This window comes from Schistocerca americana, chromosome 4 (assembly GCF_021461395.2).
Source record: "Schistocerca americana isolate TAMUIC-IGC-003095 chromosome 4, iqSchAmer2.1, whole genome shotgun sequence".
Lineage (NCBI taxonomy): Eukaryota > Metazoa > Arthropoda > Insecta > Orthoptera > Acrididae > Schistocerca > Schistocerca americana.
In genome coordinates this window covers 851,119,033-851,131,069 of record NC_060122.1, presented here as the reverse complement: position 1 = coordinate 851,131,069, position 12,037 = coordinate 851,119,033, and the positions used below count along the sequence as shown (strand labels likewise).

The 12,037-nt window shown below is 48.4% G+C and overlaps 1 non-coding gene across 1 annotated transcript; it reads right to left on the bottom strand.

The window, feature by feature from the left end:
- Positions 1 to 4,424: 4,424 nt before the first annotated feature.
- On the bottom strand, positions 4,425 to 4,498 carry Trnat-cgu. Its single transcript has one exon. It is a non-coding gene; the product is annotated as a tRNA-Thr (tRNA).
- Between the last annotated feature and the right edge of the window lie 7,539 nt (positions 4,499 to 12,037).

The window sequence follows — 12,037 nt, the reverse complement described above, 5'->3', positions numbered from 1 at the left end:
ATAAATACATAAGTTAGTAAATAATACAGTTAAATTTCTACTACCCTAAGAAAAACAAATGAGGACTATTCAGTGAATTAGTTCCTGAAGCTGATGACGATGCAGGGGAACTTTGAGGATGATGGCTTCGGTTATTTATATACGAATTGTGGGAATCCCTTTGCAGATCCAAAAGCTGCTGTGTAGGTTCTGTTGACTCGTTTTCCACAGGTGAAGGATATGGTGTTAAAACAGATTTTGCTGAGGAATTCGAGGATGATGGAGTGAATTGATGGACTGATACGTCATTCGTGAGTTGCTTCAGTTCAAAGTGTTGTACAATTGAAAAAATCCTACTTTTAGCTTGATAAAAACGTAGTGGATGCAACGATTATAGGGTTGGTGCTATACCAGCCAAAAAAGCATGAACTGAGTTTTGTACTTCTCTCTGCTTTTCAGCTTTTTTCTGCCAAAATGTAAGCCATGAGCTGGCTTGATGCAGATTCTTGTGGTGTAACGTCACGCTGAAATTTTCGTTTCAGTGGTGGTTTCATAAACGTGTTCTTATTTGAAGTGACGGACGAATGAGCTGAGGACGTCTGGAAATGCCGAGTGCGCTCTATCAAATTCTCTGTTGCACTGCCCTGGGTTTTAATGATCCATTCTTCATCTGCAATGTCTTCTTGTTTAGACTCTTTTTCGTTTCCAACAATAGACAGCTCCTCTTGGGAATCTGTATTTGATTCTTGTTTATGCTCATTATTGTCTTACGTGTAAGGAACATTGGAAACTGTTCCTCTTTCTACCATGTAAGGTAGCAGGAACTTTAAAAGATCTTCATACTTACATTTATGTTGATGAACAGCAGCTTGTGCTGAAACAGTTTCCTTTTCTGCAGGGTCTTCCTTAGTTGGTCACGAACAGATGCCCTTTTTTTTTTTTTTTTTTTTGCATTCCTCTATTCCACATGTAGCAAAAATATTTTAAATCGCGTATTTATATTACAAGGTTTAAAATGCTGCAAATATTTTATAGATTATACAGTATTTCTCATCTTATACAGTTCAATTTTTTTTTCAGGTTCCTTGCTACAGGAGATTCCTTTAAAACTATTTCCTTCAGCTACAGGTTCGGAAAATCCACAGTTGGAGCTAACGTCCATGACACCTCTAGAGCAGTTATCTATTTATTGTTAGAAGAGGTAATGTCTGTGCCGAATGAAGAAAAATGGAATGCTATAGCTGAGGAGTTTTGGACGAAATGGCAGTTTCCAAACTGCATTGGATCTTTAGATGGAAAGCACATAACAATACAGGCTCCAAACAACTCAGGAAGTCTCTATTGGAATTACAAAAAAACATATTCGATTGTGCTGCTTGCTCTGGTTGACCCATGTTATAATTTTATTGCAATAGACGTGGGAGCGTACGGAAACAACTCTGATGGAGGTATTACAGTAAATTCAAACCTTGAAAAGTCATTGGAAAACAATACGCTTAGCGTCCCAAAGAGTAAAACTTTACCCGGAACTGATGTTGAACTTCCAATGGTAATAGTAGCAGATGAAGCTTTTCCCCTCAAAAAATAGTTGATGCGACCATATCCTAGCAGGAACTTAACAAATGACGAGGCTATATTTAATTATCGTTTGAGTCGGGCAAGAAGAATATCCGAAAATTCATTCGGCATATTTCAACAGTAATTTCGAATATTTAGAAGAATCCTTCAGGGAGATCCTAATGACCTTACAATGACTGTGACGGCTGCGTGTGTACTGTGCAACTTCATTCGAAAAATGGAAGGTTATAGGGTGCCCTAACAGAGGATGGATCAAAAGGAAACTGCTGAGGTCATCAAATCTTCTAAACCTACCTCGAAGTCGTGGGAGATCAACAGATGCTGCATTTGCTGTACGAGAACAACTCAAAAAATTCCTGAATTCTCCACAAGGGACTGTGGAATGGCAAGCACATGTCGCCTTGGCGATATAACGATGACATAAACCGAACATCTGTTTGTAAAATAAAAAGTAATAAATATCTTTCGGGTATTAAAACATGTATAGTTTTTATCTTACCTTTGGCTTGTAGATCTGTTGCAATTGTCTTCCAAACTCTGTCTTTGTACTCGATCATCCTGTAGTTTTCACTTCCCTGATCGTAAAGGACAGGAAATTTACGAACTTCTTCTATTAGTCGTTCCACATCCGTGTTTTGTACACAGAACAGTCTTGCGCAGTTGCACAGCTCACAAGACAGTTCTACCGTCAGGCCGTGTCCGTCGCGTGGAAAATTAAACACGGCGAATCCCGTCCGGCCCGTTGACGTTCCCCGGACAAGTGGGGACCCCTAGGCTACACTTGTTTTAATGATGTATTTCGTTGTCCGGGTGACGGCCGATACTCGGACGTGTCTCGGCACGGACACAGTCCGGACATGTGTGTCCCGACCTTTAGTCTAGTAAATAATCTAGAGCTGTATTTACTGTTTTCTTCTGTGTCGGCTTTCTGAACTTACCAAATACGCGAAATCTGAGCTTCTCGCAGCCGATCGAAGCTTCAGATGACTTGAGGGATTGGAGGTGGGTAACGACCTCGACAGCTGCGGAAGTCCAGGAAAAAAACCTCGCTGAATTCCCGTAAGTTATTTGAAGACATTACATCTACACTTCGGAAACGACCTTATGGTGTGTGGCGCAGGGTATTTCGTGTACCAGCATCGCTTCACCCCCTCGTGTATGGTTCGAGGGAAGATGCACTGTTGGTAACACTTCATGAGGGCACGAATCTCGCTGATCTCAGGGATATGACGGGAATGATCGCTCGAAGCAAAAAACTATACGACTGCAAAGGGTTTCTAAAAATTTTTATTTTATTTTGTTTAAAATCTATATCGACGAGACAGGAGTGTGCCAGCATAAAAGGACATTCCTAGGAGGGGAGCAGAGCCGTACAGCGGCCCACAATATCATGGGCGGACAAACACAGGGATTAAAATTTGAGTGAAGAAAAAAATAATAATAAAAGAAACATGCATTCACACACTCAGTTCCTCCTGCACACACTTATGTCGCCAGCTTAAACGTGTGGGTACGCCACACTATTCCAAAATGATCATATATGTGCGAAGAACGTACGAGATTGGGTACTCGCCAACTATGGAAAGTGAGTGTTGATGATACTTTGCAAATAACTAGCAAAGTTATGGCGATATGTGGGGGAACGTCCAAGTGTAATGTGAGCTTCAAGTATATGGGAGCAAAAATGAAGTGTGGAGTGTGGGCGGTCACGGAAAAAAAGTAGGCGATCTCCTGACCGTGGAACCACGTGATAGCATGGTGTTTAGTAGGGCGAAGGTGAGAAGTGCGTGGGAACAGTAGAAGACTGGGATGGACCGTTGCCTGCGGAGCGCAGAGGTAGCAGACAAGTATACATTGTGTTAGGAACCAGACGTTGCGTTTCGAAGTCCATGTAAGCCCGCGCTTGTGATTGCTATCGCTTAGACAACTTATGCAAAGTCGCGATGCAACCAGTCCTTGGTTGTTGGGAAACTTGCCACCGACAATGTGGTATCAAAACACCTTGAAATGTGCATGGACAGTCTTCCACACCGTCGACCACTGAACGTCCGAGTATTGTCCCTCCAATGCGTTGCAGGGTGTGTGCATTAACAACAACTTACAAGAATCCTTCACCAGCGGCGGCTCCGTTATCGGAAGAACCTCATGTACGTAACTACGTACAACCAAATAGGTGGAAATGTGAGACAGCGCTGGAGCAATGTGCGCCAAGTTTATTGGTGGGACATGCGAGTCCAGCATGAGGATTTCCAAGAAGCATTGTATAGGGGATAGTGAAGGTTCCCATCGACATTTCAACATGTTGCGTATGTATAATGCAGTGGCCCTGGCCCGAACATGGGCAAGAGAGACCACTTTTTGTTGGAGGGAGGGTGAGGGTCCCACATCGGACTGTGGAGATTGTGCCAGCTGAAACGAATTACCGAAGGTCTTGTTGGAGTTGACGTCCCAGGATCAATGGCAGAGATAGTGCTCGGGTGGCATGGACCAATTCAGGCGCCGTGTACGTGTTGACTTAAGTCACTCTCTGTAGTGAGTTCAGACTGTGCAGGAGGTTGAGGCGAATGTGCAAAATAGTGGGCTGCAACAATCGACGGTATGGTTAAGCTGCAGCACTCTGCGTAGAGCCGGTAAAGTCGATACTCAGATAATGAACCATTATTACAGTAGACAATGGTAGTTGTCTCTCATATTGGAGTTCATGACAATACATTTGCTATATATACGAAGACAGTAACTTGTTCTCGAAAGAGTAGTTACTGTTGATGGCCATGCAGCTTTTCCCTGGAATAAATGATGACTAACTGACAACCTCAGCTGCCGACAGGTGTTGTTGATATACCTCGATGTGGACAGGTGAGAATGTGTGCCCCGACCGGGACTCGAACCCGGGATCGCCTGCTTACGTGGCAGACGCTCTATCCATCTGAGCCACCGAGGACACAGATGAATAGCGCGACTGCAGGGACTTATCCCTTGCACGCTTCCCATGAGACTCCTGCCATGTAAGCAGGAGATCCCGGGTTCGAGGCCCTGTCGGGGCACACATTTTCAGCTGTCCACATCGAGGTATATCAACAACACCTGTCGGCAGCTGAGGTTGTCAGTTAGTCATCATTTAATACATTTGGTAACGCTGAGGTGACTACCCAACGATCGTCCATAATACTGGATCTGTGCCGTAGCACTGTGTGTTACTATGGGCGAGCATGTGAGTAGCAAATTGTCTCCACATACTCGGTAGCAGAACATGTGAAGACACAATGTAAGTCCTGTAAGACGGGGTAGGAGGCTTCTTATGAGAGGCTCGACGGTGGTCGCGTACAAAATAGTGAACAGTGGGTATCCCTGCCTGACCGAACGCCAGACTGGGACAGGTCCAGCCGGTCGTCAATTCACATTGACAATGGACATGGTATTGCAAAGCCAGTAACGAATGGCATCTATGAATGGTGAGGGAACCCCATACATTCCGCCACCGAGAGGAGAAAATGGCGGCAGACCCAGTCGAAGGCGCTTCTGAAAACTGTGGAGGCCAGTGGCGCACAGAGGCGACAGTACGCGGCCAGCAGAGCGAGGTCGCTGCATCCACCTGTGGTCCTCTGGCGGCTGGTCCCGGCACCTCGCGATGTTTGCTGTCGAGGGAGTACTGCACGTAACACCACACGCATGCGGACCGACAAGAGGCGCGCGTAAATTTTGTAATCCGAATCGAGCAGCGTGAAGCTGTGAAATTTGGTGATGTGCATGCCCCTTGTCGGCTTGGGCACTGGTATGGGAATGTTGTTGAGAAAGTCTGGTGGGATGCAGGAGGAAGGATTGGACAACTCTTGGAACATCTCGGTTCAGTGTGGAAGCACCAATGAGCTGAAGGGCTGATAAAATTCGACCGGGTGACCATCGGGGCCTGGGGATTTGTTCGCCGCACCTTTCGTGACCGCCACCTCTGCCGCTATGATCGCTATCATAAAGGATGCCGCCTTCGCGTTGTTAACGGCGCGGATAAGGAGCCGAAGAACATCGTCGGAAACTGCTACCGCCGCCAATTGTTCGTCGTAGAATGGTAGTGATCAGGGAAGGCTTAGACTTGGGTGTCGACCCTGTTTTCAGGCTGAGTGGTGAGGATAGAGACGAGGGAACGTCGTCAACGACTTAGATCGGATGTGACACGAAGCACGGAAGGAAGGAAGCTCTTCATCAGTGGTGTCTCGACGGCGAGACCGCACCATCACGCCTCGTAATTTGTTACGTCGGAGGACACGGGTCTGACTTTGATGCGTTGGCGTTCGCAGTCGTCATCCGACGACTTTGGGTAGACATAAAGGTCTTGTAAGATGGTGTAGTAATAGTGCGCAGTATCCGGGTGCCACGGCACCGCCTCTCTGCTCCCTTTTGATCGCCGGCTTCGCACAAGTCATCCACCACAGCTGCGTCGATGGCCATTGAGGACGACTCTGCTCGCTGGATGTCCACGTAGCAGCGACGCATTGGCGACAGGCGGGCTATGATGAAGAAATTGAGCTCGCAGGTACCTCGACCACGCCAAACTGGTTGTGGCAGCAGGAGTACAGCGCAGATGAACGCGCAGTGGTCGGAAAAGGCTAGAGGCCACATTTCCTCAGAAGGACACACCCGCCTGAATGGTTGCAGGAGTTAAAATCCGATCGAGTCGGCAAGCTGAATAACATGTGTGGTGGGTGTAACAAGGTGTGTCACCGTGTATGATCTGCCATGCGCCAGTAAGATGAAACTCATCTACCAGCTTACGTACGGCTGGACATGTCGAGTAGCCAGGAGTCTGGTCGTTCGGATGGAGGACAAATGGTTCAAATGGCTCTGAGTACTATGAGACTTAACATCTGTAGTCATCAGTCCCCTAGAACTTAGAACTACTTAAACCTAACTAACCTAAGGACATCACACACATCCATGCCCGAGGCAGGATTCGAACCTGCGACCGTAGCAGTCCCGCGGTTCCGGACTGAAGCGCCTAGAACCGCAAGACCACCGCGGCCGGCGATGGAGGACACATTTTAAACCGACTCCTATGACGTAACGTTCGTATCGCCCAGCAAATAATGGCGCTACTGGTGCGTAGAACGCAGCTCGTTGACGTCGGTGTATTGAGTCTGATGCGGCCTCTGAAGTGATGAGGCGAGTATCAAACAGTCTGGGGGCGATACCCTGCCTGGATGGGAGAACAACCACATCTGTGACTGGGATACCTTCCGACACATACAGCGCCACACACCACCCTGTGTGATTGCCGACTGAGGAAAACAACTCGAATCCATAAAGAGTTGGAATGGTAGCAACAGATATCTCTTGTAGAAGGGCGACGAGAACTTATAATACCCTGAGCATGTGGCGAAGGAGTTGCGATATCGCTGTATTGCTGACTGTATTGGTATTGCACGTTGCGAGCTTGTGTGTCTGTCTGTGTGTGTGTGGAGTAGGAGTGTTGGTGCTCGGGGCGGGTGTGCCATCATCAGAAGCGGTGGAGGGTGGCGTCGACGGACGTCACCACCGCTTATTCAACGGTGTGGTTGAAAGCTCTGTTGGGTATCGGTGCAGAACGGCGCTGGCTTCTCTGACTCAGGTTTTGGTTCGTCCTCGACGTCGTCGTCCCACGCCTCCAGTGTGGGAGGACTGTTCCCTACTCATATGGTCTCCTCTGAAGGGAGGGGGTAGCGGTCTTGCGACAACTGAGAAGAGACTGTAGTCTCAGCCAGTGCGTCCGATGGGGAAACATCAATAATATACGGCGGTGCCGAGATAAATGTCGCGAAAATCCTTCCGTCACTGTTGCCGTCGTCTGGCATCGCGGTGTGAGTGTCTTTTGGCCGGGCAGGATCAGCGTCGTCGTAGAGGGGTAGACCACCGGGGGCCCCGTGAGTGACTGATGGCGACGTTTGCGGCTGCGTGCTGATAGCCGTTGTCACGCACGACGACGAGGTGTGACGTCCCGACCCGAAGGCCGCCGTAGGCACCATTAGTGCGTCGAGCGGCTGGGGGTGGAGTCATTCCTCCCACTGTGGATCGGGGAAGGCGGCTTTCAGGCGGCCTCCTCATTGTTAGTGACCCAGTGGTGGTGGGGAGGCGCACGGCGCTGGTCGAGGTGCCCATGCGACGGGCATGGACTCGTCGTCCTCGCGGAGAGTCCTTCCGCGTACGTCATTGTGGTCGAGGGCGGCACGTCCATCAGCGGAAGTTCCGTTGAACGCTTTCTGACTGTAGATGGCCCTCATTCCCGCAACCAGAGCATGCACGTGGTTGACCCTCGTGTACAACATGATGGCCCTGCAACCTCCAGTCTGGAGGTGGCAGGGTACATGGCTCCAAAAGTCAATGCGAATTTGCCGAACGCCGTTCAGGGCACGATATGTCCATTACTGTGCCCACTTTGCGGCAACGTGTTCGATGGCTGTGCCGTAGGGTTGCAGGGCCTCGATCACGACGTCTGCAGGGATCTCTAACAGTAATTCGAACACTCTGATCGTTCTGACACCGATGCCAGCTCGGTCATCGGCGACGGGTGCAATGTTGCCGTCAGAGTGCCGTGATGGGCCTCTCGTACAATTTTGTCACATGCCGCGTCGTCAATCGTTTTCACAGCCAGTACTACTGTCTACGGAGAGGTGCAATCCTATGATGGCGTTCGGTGGTGGCTTTGTCTCATCGTGCAGAAATAGTTCGGCATCGAGCGCCTTGTGACGGGCAGATCAGGGCAAAAAGGGAATCGCAATGCCGCTTAGCCGTAGTCGTATTCCATGGTATATCGTTAGGTAAACGACGGCACGTGGCTAAAGCCGCGATAAACACAAACAGCGGCTGGCTGCGGAACACAGTCGGGCGTCAGCGCCGAAGCACCGCCGACGGCTGACACTCAGCTACGGTGGTGGTTCTGCTCCACGTTACCATCTCTCAAAGTATGAAATGCCAAGAGCTTGTAGCCGGCCGGTGTGGCCGTGCGGTTAAAGGCGCTGCAGTCCGGAACCGCGTGACCGCTACGGTCGCAGGTTCGAATCCTGCCTCGGGCATGGATGTGTGTGATGTCATTAGGTTGGTTAGGTTTAAGTAGTTCTAAGTTCTAGGGGACTGATGACCTTAGAAGTTAAGTCCCATAGTGCTCAGAGCCATTTGAACCATTTGAAAGAGCTTGTAGTAGAAGAGATTTACTTCACAGTATTGAAGTTGCTCTTAGCTTCTAAGGCATGTATTATAGAGCCCATGTTTACGAAATGTTTTCGTTTCGAATCATCATTCGTGTCATACCCCTTAGTATTAACCATTCCTCCTGGGACACCTTGTACTCGCTAAATCTTGTACGAACGGTCACTGTCGGAAATTTAACTGTAGACGGCAATGTGATGCAGAAATCCTCTCTTGCAGCGTCTGCCAAGGAGTTGGCTGAACACCTTCGTGATGCTTTCGCGCTTACTAAATGAACAATTAACGAAAAGTGATGCTCTTCTGTGGATCTTATTTCCATCATGAATCCTACCTGTTGTAGATCGCAGACTGACAAGCAGTGCTGAAGTGCGATGCTGATCATTACAATAACAACACCAAGGAGATGACATGCAGGAAACGTCAAATTAGGATGAACTGCACAGCACGCTTGGATACGCAAATGATTCACATTTCAGGACAACAGCACGAAGTATGAGTAACGCAGTCTACACGGTCCAATGATAATGGTGTGACCACAGCCTCGACAGAAGTGTTAAAGCACTTTTATGAAGTCGTCCATTACTTTCATGGCCTGGAAAAAGGCAGTAGAATTCTGAGATCACAAACTTTGCCCCACTAACTTATCACAAATGAAGGCAATGACCTAATATACCTCTTTCAAGAGACCATTATTGACCCTCTCACGACTTTTTAGGGATGGAAACACGTCCACACACGTAAGAGCTACACAATGGCCATTCTCTCGCACTCCCTCCTCGACATAATTTGTACTCCGTCCAGCGGCGAGTGGCTCTCAAAGTTACAGTAACATATCGGATGATTTGTCACACACACCTGAGTACACGACGTGATGGCTGTGATTTGTAGCTCAAAGAAAATGTGTTTTGATTATTGGCTACCCTCTAAATGCTGAGACGTGGGGGCTCTAATATTAGCGGTGTGTCACTCCAGTGGCGCCACTAACTACTTGGGTTGCCGATATCGATCTGATCGTGTGTCGCGAGCTGTCTTTGGTCTGGACGCGTGTGTTGTTGGTTTGGCGGGTCTCCAGGAGCGGTGTAGGGTTAAGTCCGTCGGGGGCCCGCTTAAGAACTGGAAGCGGCGGGCGGCGCGGAGACACACGGAAGTCGCGTGCAGCGTGGTCGGCGTGTTCCCGGCTCTGCAAACTTAAGGTTTGCGCAAACTCGAACATCGTCTGTGTGGGTCGGAGGCAATAACGCCCCGACTGCAATTCTTCAAGTTGCGGCTCCTTCGCACCTGAGTGGAATTAAGCGAGGGGTTCCTTATTACGAGAACTTGATATTGTAAGGCCATGCCTGCGTTATACGGAACTGGGCCTCTTGTCCACTATGTGATCAAAAGCACCCGGACACCTGGCTGAAACTGGCGCCCTCCATTGGTAATGCTGGAATTCAGTATGGTGCTGGCCTTGATGGCAGCTTCCACTCTCGCAGACATACGTTCAATCAGGTTGTGGAATTTTTCTTGGGGAATGGCAGTCCATTCTTCACGGAGTGCTGCAGTGAGGAGAGATATATATGTCGGTCGGTGAGGCCTGGCACGAAGTCGGTGTTCCAAAGCACCCCAAAGGTGTTCTATAGGATTCAGGTCATCACTCTGTGCAGGCCAGTCCATTACAGGGATGTTATTGTCGCGCAACCACTCCTCCAGATGCCATGCATTGTGAACAGGTGTTCGATCATGTTGAAAGATGCAATCTCCATCCCCGAATTGCTCTTCGACAGTGGGAAGCAAGAAGGTGATTAAAACATCGATGTAGGCCTGTGCTGCGATAGTGCCACGCAAAACAACAAGGGCTGCAAGCCCCCTCCATGAAAAACACGACCACACCATAACACCATTGCCTCCGAATTCTACTGTTGGCACTATACACGCTGGCAGATGGTTCACCGGATATTCCCCATACCGACACCCTTCCATCGGATCGTCACATTGTGTACCGTGATGCGTCACTCCAAGCAACGTTTTTCCACTGTTCAATCGTCCAATGTTTACGCTCCTTGCACCATTTACCGGTGTGACGGGTGGCTTATGAGCAGCCTCTCGACCATGAAATCCAAGTTTTCTCACCTCCCGCCTAAATGTCATCGTACTTGCATAGGACCCTGATGCAGTTTGGAATTCCTGTGTGATGGGCTTCATAGATGTCTGCCTGTTGCACATTACGACCCCCTTCAACTGTCGGCGGTCTCTGTCACTAAACTGAAGAGGTCGGCATGTACGCTTTTGTGCTGTACGTGTCCCTTCACGTTTCCACTTCACTATCACATCGGAAACAGTGGACCTAGGAGTGTTTAGGAGTGTGGAAATCTCGCGTACAGACGTATGAGATTAGTGACATCCAATTACCTGACCACGTTTGAAGTCCGTGAGTTCCGCGGAGCGCCCCAGCCTGCTCTCTTACGATGTCTAATGACTACTGAGGTCGCTGATATGGAGTACCCTGCAGTAGGTGGCAGCACAATATACTGGTGGGCATTTGTGGCTCAAATGGTTCAAATGGCTCTGAGCACTATGGGATTTAACTTCTGAGGTCATCAGTCCCCTACAACTTAGAACTACTTAAACCTAACTAACCTAAGGGCATCACACACATCCACGCCCGAGGCAGGATTCGAACCTGCGACCGTAGCGGTCGCGCGGTTCCAGACTGTAGCGCCTAGAACCGCTCGGTCACTCGGGACGGCGGGATTTATGTTCAAATTTCATACCTTCCCAGCTGGTCTGTTTCAGGGACTGTGTATTTCATTGCTGAAGGGATTAAGGGCTGTGCACTGCTTAGCAGCGTTCCAACAGCTACCATCAGTGGCGTGTCTCGCAATCATTCCCGTATTTCGATCAATGTTGTCCGATTGTGTAACGGTTACCTAAGTTTGCAGTTTGTTAGCACTTTTAACAGCTGTTATTCTAATTCATTTGGCTGATAAAATTGTTGGTTGAACCTGCTTGCAGCCACACTCAGTTGATGTAACTTTTCTGGTTTTTGGGAACTCTGTACTTCCTATTTTAATGTTCTGCTCTTAATGGTATAGTTGTTAAAGTCGTTTTATAAATGATTTGACCCTCTTCAAGTTTTGGTCAGAGTTCTGATTCCTTTAATAAGTTTTTAAACTGTAATGTTAATGTTGTCTTTAAGTGATAAAATCTGTTTACATAGTAATGTCTATTACACGAAACAACAAATGACAAAATAGGTGCGTCCCCCTTCCAAGTCTTTCTCTTAAGGCTATCCCAAATCTAGTTCAGAGGTATCAAATATAAACCA